This window comes from Helicoverpa armigera, chromosome 6 (assembly GCF_030705265.1).
Source record: "Helicoverpa armigera isolate CAAS_96S chromosome 6, ASM3070526v1, whole genome shotgun sequence".
In the NCBI taxonomy this organism is placed as follows: Eukaryota; Metazoa; Arthropoda; class Insecta; order Lepidoptera; family Noctuidae; genus Helicoverpa; species Helicoverpa armigera.
In genome coordinates, this window is record NC_087125.1 from 8,742,715 (window position 1) to 8,750,128 (window position 7,414).

Genomic DNA, 7,414 nt, shown 5'->3' on the forward strand with positions numbered 1-7,414 from the left:
ATCTTTTAATATAACAATAAAAGTAGCTCATAAGTATTATTCAATTGACCGCCTGTAACATTGGGATACTAATCAAAATTCATCTTTGTTTTTTACAAATGAAAGAGTAAGCATATAAACAAATGATTTACATAACACACATATTTTCATTTGAAAAGCGAACTACATAAATCTGATGCTTTGACTCGGCATAAAAATAGAAAAAAAACCTATCCAATAGGAAAATATTTTCTAGGAATAGCTGCATATTTTTCACATACCTAACATTTTAGCGTGGGATGTTACATCATCGATATCCAGAGTTATATTTACCTATGTTTTTTTTCAGGCTTTTACACTGTAATTTTAGTCATGAAATCACTTTCTATCTACTACACTACACTTACTATCTTTTCACTGTTTGCAGTAAACACAAATCACTCTCAAATAAGTAAAATAATGACATTACTATATTTAAAACTCTAACAGTTCCATCAATATGGATGGTCCTACTAAAGTTTAGACGGATGACAAGGTGAAAGGTAACGAAGATGTTAAGAAAATGGAGTGCAGTTCACCTCTGACATAGAGTATATACTCAGGTAGGTAGTAGGTAGGTAGTACATGCAAAACAAATGAGCGCGCAGTGCAGTTCATTGCTCCTACTATTTCAACAGGGACATATTTAACCAGTGTACCTCGCATGAATCTTCTCTGTTTCGAAAAAATCGCAAAAGGTTCCACTTTTTCAAGGGTTAAAAGTATGTATATTATTTTTTCCTTTACTTAAACACTATGATAGAACTGATGTTACATACAAAAGCATAAACTAAAACAAAAAAAAAATCCTGAAAAAGGACTTCACTATAATAGCTAATTATATAAATTTTCCTGTTTCTTAATTAAATAAATAATTGCAATGCTTTATGCAATCTGTAGCTCTTAAAACAATCTCATTAGTCGTAAAATGGAGTAATGAAATATATTTACCTGAAATCCGCAATGCGAAAAATTATGGCCACGGCTGCGAAGTGGGGCGGAATATTCTACCTGAAGGCTAAATTTTATTGCCCCGCGCTGTTTTCGAACAATTGCATTAATAGTGTATCAACGGAGCGCCTCTCGACTTCTTTACGGCTATGGAGTCGGGCGCCCGAATACAATTAAAGTTTTAATATTTTAACACCGTGAAATCACAATTTGAACTGGAGCCGTGAACACAACTGGCATAATTAAATACATAAAATAAACTAATTTTGTACTCACTTGCTATTTGTTTCCTTGTTTTCACTAGTTTTTACCATGTTTTTTTTGTCTAGGCGTGTTAAGCAATAGAGCACTATTAAAATTGACGAGTTTTAAAATAAAGATTAAACAGTTGACTTTTAACGTAGGAAGATATTTAATGCAGAAAACACAAATAGATCTCAATTGGAAATAACAGCCAATAAATAAATATTTAAACTTACATCACGTGTATCTGAAATACAATAAACAGAAGACAGTACAATTTATGAACAAAGTTTATTTAGCCAACACCGATTGGTGCTGAAAATTGGCTCGTTGGTACAAATATACAATTCTTATTATTTTTTTGTGTTCCAAACAGCAGTTTCGTACAAAGAGCAAAATGACGTCTGAGCGGATGGGGTGGTTTAGTGCGCCATTTCTCTGAGCCCGACTTGTTTCGACAGGAGTTCTTTGGCGGCGTCTTTAACACTCCCTCGAGGGTTCATTTATATATTCGCAACACGGAGGCGGCAATAAAACTGCGTTATCCTGGTCATTATTTAGTCATCGCCCGGCCTCCTCTCCTACTCTACGAAAATAAAATGCATTCGAATGACTCTTGTGTGTTCGCTGCAATTTCATGCACCATCAAATGTACCGACAGTCGTAACTTTGTTTATGATGTTTATATTGAAAAACTTTTATATGAAGCCATGAAAAAATATTTGGAAGTTTTAATATTAATTTTATATCAGTCGTATGCTTCATAGCGCTTTAATGTCTGTTCTCTTTCTTAAACCAAATACCAACGTCATTAAAGTTAAATTTAAAATTACCTTCGCAGTTAAATTGTTGTTGTTATTTGTATTGGTTTCGGAGCAGAGTACAGAATCCAGACTTATTGTAACATTATCGAGAATCGTTAGTTAGGGGACTGGTCACGGCCGGTTACGAGCAAGCCATTTTATGAGGCGGCTCTGGGCGTCGCCGCTAAATCTCCTTATTTATCCGGGAAAACATAAACCGAGGTCTCAGCAAAAATTAATTGGCTCCCACGCTCCTTCTTGGCACATTAACTATTTCAGGGTTTATTGTTTTACGTGTTGTTTTGTAGCTCATATTGATTTCTAGAGGAACAATATTATTTTCTGTTCCGACATGTTTAGAAGCACTTCATTTTGATATTTCATTTTTGCAGAGAACTGTACTCTGAATTATTCAAGACCTGGCACTGTGTGTTGTATAGATAATCTTCAGAGCATGTGTTATCCAGACTACTTTACTTTTTATTTTTATGACGGGACCAAATTTGGCGTGTTGCTGAAACGACGGATCATAACCGTTGGACACAGCAACTGTTTGCAATCCTATCCGTAAACCAGGCATTGTTTTGTTCACAGACAGCTCGAGGTAAGAGTGAATGCCGACTTTATAGCTTGGACATACGGAATGTTTTCCTGTTTCTAGTGTCTTGTTGTGGTTGCATCCATTGGGACCTCTCCTTACTCACGCGTGGCGATTTTATTTTAGTCGCTATAAAAAGAGCTTGCTTTCACCTGGCACTTCTTAAAGCGTAGCTTGTGGTACGAGCGGACACACTTCATTAAAGGCTGTGGTATTTGTTGCGTTATAAAACTTTGTAGTTTTTTATTCGTGTTCTTTTCGCCAGACAGAAAAACTACTTTAGTGCTGGTCGAAAATAACCTTCGAACTTCGAGTAGTGGAATTTTCAAGTCTCAAATAAAAAGGAATGGTTTAAAATAAAACACGAACATTTGTTGACTTAGTTTAAATTCGTGCTTACACGACACGTTTCATATAGAAAAGAACGCAACAATGAGCATGAAGTAAAGATCGCACATGCGACCGTTCGGTGCATTGCCAACAACAACAGATGAGATTGGAGGAACTCCAGAAGTATGCACCTGCCTAAACGTACACGACGAATACACTATTGTCGGCCAAACATTTAGTCTCCAATGTTATCGGATATATTTTATTGATATTTCACTCAGTTCGTTCTCAGATTCCTTTAATATTAGCTCTTCGAAAGTATGAAGGTACCTACGGGATTTTATTTGCTTACAAAAAAGTGTTCTCTAGCCAAATTTCGCCGAGCCGAGGTTAAGGTACATATTTTTATGTATTCGGCCGTAAACTTGGAGTATAGTTTTATGGATATGTTTTTCAAAGTGCGACGAGTTTTAAGAGGGATTTCTTTTTCGAGAACAAGCCTGTCGGTCGTATCATAAAGCCCTTTTGTATTCACATTGGCAAATGACGTGGGCGTGTTCACTTAGTCAGGTGTCGTTGTTTAGACACCATATCACGGGCTGCAGTGATCCATTGCGATGGCCGCGTAATCCCGGCTAGAGGCTTTGTCTCACGTCCATCTTACTTTTATTACCGTGCCTGCATCGCGAAATAAAACAAAATTGGCGGGAATTTATGGGCCACAGCCCCAACATGGCTAGTGGGGTGGAAAGTTTTCAATTTGAAACGAATAACTTGTTTGTCTCGTGTAATAAGGAGGGTTTTGCAGCGGGTAATATGGGGCTGCAATGGCTGTCGCGGGCTTCCTTAAAACTACTTTCTTGGTTTTATTACCTAAGTGTTGTGGGTGCGCGTAACTCTCTTGAAGGTGTGTGTTTATATAGCAGTTACAATGTTTGCCATAAAACTACACCTACAAGCAATAAGCCGATCGGAATTTGGGCGAAGTACTTACTGGAACAAGGAGTGCCTTTTAGGGCTCGTTAACTTACAAGAGGGTTTATGAGTCAAAAAGCAAATGATATTCAGAGTACCTAATATCGAAATTCATTTAAAACCAATTGAAGCCTAAGTAGTTATATTGTATTTATCTTAAAGCAAGCAAATATTGAGTAACAAGCTTGGTTCGTAACCACAAACGGGCGCAGCACGTACAATGACATTGTGGCGTCTCCCGCGACGTTTACCGACCATAACGTTTCTTCTGGCAGCAAATTGAATGTTAAAGCACGTTACCTGCCCCTAACTGAATAAGTTATGAGCCCGGAGCTATTTATTGGTAATGAAACTTGAATGACCTCGGGCGTGTAAACTGCCTGCAGGATGGAATTTCCGTGTTTACACGACTCCGCCAACAGTTTATTCCGTTGCGCTAAGTGCCACTTCCAAATGTACCGCTTGAAACGACTCAAAGATATTGTTTCGGTTTGAAAATCAAACATTCCAAATATTGTACTGGCGGGACAGAAATGTTCACTTTTGTTTCGCAAATAAATCTGACAAGTTTTATAGCGGATTTATCGATTATACTGTGTGGTTTGTTAATTTTGATTTTCTTTGTTCAGTTTATGTTTGGACGAAATTGGGTTTGAGATTAATTACAAAAAAAAATGGTGTAGTTTATTGAAAAAGTTTCAAAAAATCATTGCTTTTGTTCTTTAAATATGTGGAACTTCATACAGTATCATACTGTTTAGGAATAATTTTCATTGTGTTTAAATTGTGGCCAAATATTGTCGACGGACCTCTTTCTTCAATTTGAGCGTTCCATTGGACGTCACAGATATCATGGAAGTGGTGCAAACGAGCTATTATTTAAAGTCCGGAGTCTAGATCTTGAAAACTTGCTCGGAACTGACAATGAGTTGTATGAATAAATTTTTCTGCGACATTTAACACAGAGTAAATCCAACAGTTCCGGGTGAGGTTTTTCTAGGAACAATAGGATTGGGTAAACAAACCAAACTGAATAAATTTCTCGGAGAAGCAAGTCTCACCTAAAGTTTGTGAAGAATGCCAGTTACTCAGTTAGTCTCGATCCTAGCCAGCAAGTAGAACTTTCTATTTTTCGATTGCTCGTGTTACTGAGTTGGCAAATGTAGTTTAGCTAGTAGTTCACGCTGTCGCCGCTTCACAACTGAATTTCAATGCTAACTTATTTTGCATTGTGTGGATGTAACTACTAGACGTTGGTCACAATTCAATATATTACCCACTCTATGCAGGTAGTCACTTCGGAAAGCTTTTACGAAATTTTCAGACAAGGAATTTTGTGTTGTTCAGAAGTATACGAAATAAAATGTCAATTGAAGCCATACAATTTTATTTACTTAAATGATTAACGGAAACTATTTATTTACTTAACTTACTACTTACTTACATATTTACTGAAATAATTATATAACTTACTATGAGGAACCACGATTTAGCCCGCACAAATGTCGCTCAATTAGCTGAAAGCTGCAGTCTTTTTCTATCAGATCGCATCTAATTCGTTCGGTACAGTCGACTATCTGTACTGTAACTGTGTAGTGGTTATTATCTGTCTAGCCCTGTCTTTCCCAGGTCACCTGTAAAGTGAGTAGAAACAATACATTTACACATAGGTATTAAAATAAATATTACTGTTTCTGTTAACGAAACAATTGTAGTGGGTAGGTATGACCGATGAGTTCAAGGTGCCATTAAAAATAATTTTATTTTCTAGCCGGCCTGAATTCTTTAGAGGCCAAAGCTAACATAAAATTCTGATTTATAGCGGTTTAACAGAGAAATGGTCACAGTTAACTAACTGCATTATAACTAGTTCAGAACACTGAAAACTTCAAGGCTGTGTTCGAATAATTTAGCTAATTTATTTAGAAACTGTTGTTGCAATGTTTGGAACAATTGTAGTAATAATGTATCTTGTAGTAGCCAGCCGTTGTTGCGGAGGTTGTCGAGACAATGTTCTTGCGTCATTAGTAACGTCTCAGGCGGCGATTATCAAAGCAATCAGCCGTTCTGCAAACTGTTACCATCCGACTGGCTGGCGATAGGGCTAGCGGCCTCTGTCGATGCCTTTTTTCAGTTTCCTTTTTCATCGATATCGAGAGCGGCGTAAATGAAATCGAATTGCTGTTAGTATTTCCTGGAAATAAATTTAAATGTTATTCCGATTTGGGAGATAAATAAAATAACGAATAGGTCTGATTTTCTGTGTTTTGTATACAATTTAGGAGGGCTTTTAATTCGTTTACAAATATAGCAGAACTATCAAAATAAAATACTTTTATCACCATTGCTATGAAAGCAATCTCCGAAGAAACTAATTTCCATTGTATCGATAGTTTTGTTATTCGCTTATAAGCATCACTAAGGCAATTGACGAGTGTTTGCTCGAGTTTGAGCGGCTGCGGCGTTGGGCGGGCGGAAGTGGTCGAGGGCTGTTCCTAGTTTAACTGTTGCGTCACTTGATTGTCGCCGCCGACCGTCGCCAAGTACCAGCCTCTCACTGTATTCACCCTGCCGCTCACGAGCCGTTTATATTTATTATTTTAATAAAAACAGCTACATTTGAATCTTGAAGCTTCACGAAAAGTTGTTAAAATGCCATCGAGCCGGCCGACAGGAGACAAAATGAATTGTGAAGATCCACTTTTTCTTTGTATTTTTTTCTGAAGAATCGAAAGCCGATCTGTCTGTTGATTTAAAAGACCCCAGCTCTTGTAATTTAATACCGATATCGAATTACGGGCAATCGACTTAACATCTTGCATTTACATACTAAATAAAAGAAGGTAGATATTAGGAGATTAGAGAGTTAAGTGGTGAAAATCGGGACAGTAAAAGTGATTTACATTTAACTGAGAGCAAGGAATATATACTTCGAATTACTAAAGCAATTCGGTGCTTAATTCGTAGGCCAGGCAAGAAAGATGGGCGGCCAACGCTCCCGGCGCGCCCGGCACCCGACTTTAATTACAACGCAGGTTTATTCACTCTAATTTCGGGAATTTTGCATTCCCCGCGCGAACCGCGGAAGGGTCAGAGTAAAAGAAAATGACATTCGTTATTCTATTACGTTAGGCAAAGGAGCAAAGAAGAGCTCTGTAGGCACTGGTAATTACTTTTGTGTTGGTATTGTATCAACAGGATCTGTTTTCGTAATAGTAATCTGTAGCGGGCGCAGTCCGGCATTGTGTCGCGCGTCCCGCCTCGCCATGCGGAACGACAAGATTGCTCCTTTTTGTTGTTACTCATGCTTCTCTGCAATCAGATAAAGGATTCCACGATTTACCTAGTGTAGTCCGACTTTTGGTAATGTACTGTCGTATTTTTGTTTGATGTTCTTCAAATAAGGTACCCAGCTAAGATTTGTATACAACTCCGTTCTGTGAATTAGCCTATTTTGAGAGACGCACACTTTAAGATTCAAATGCGGGAAATAGTT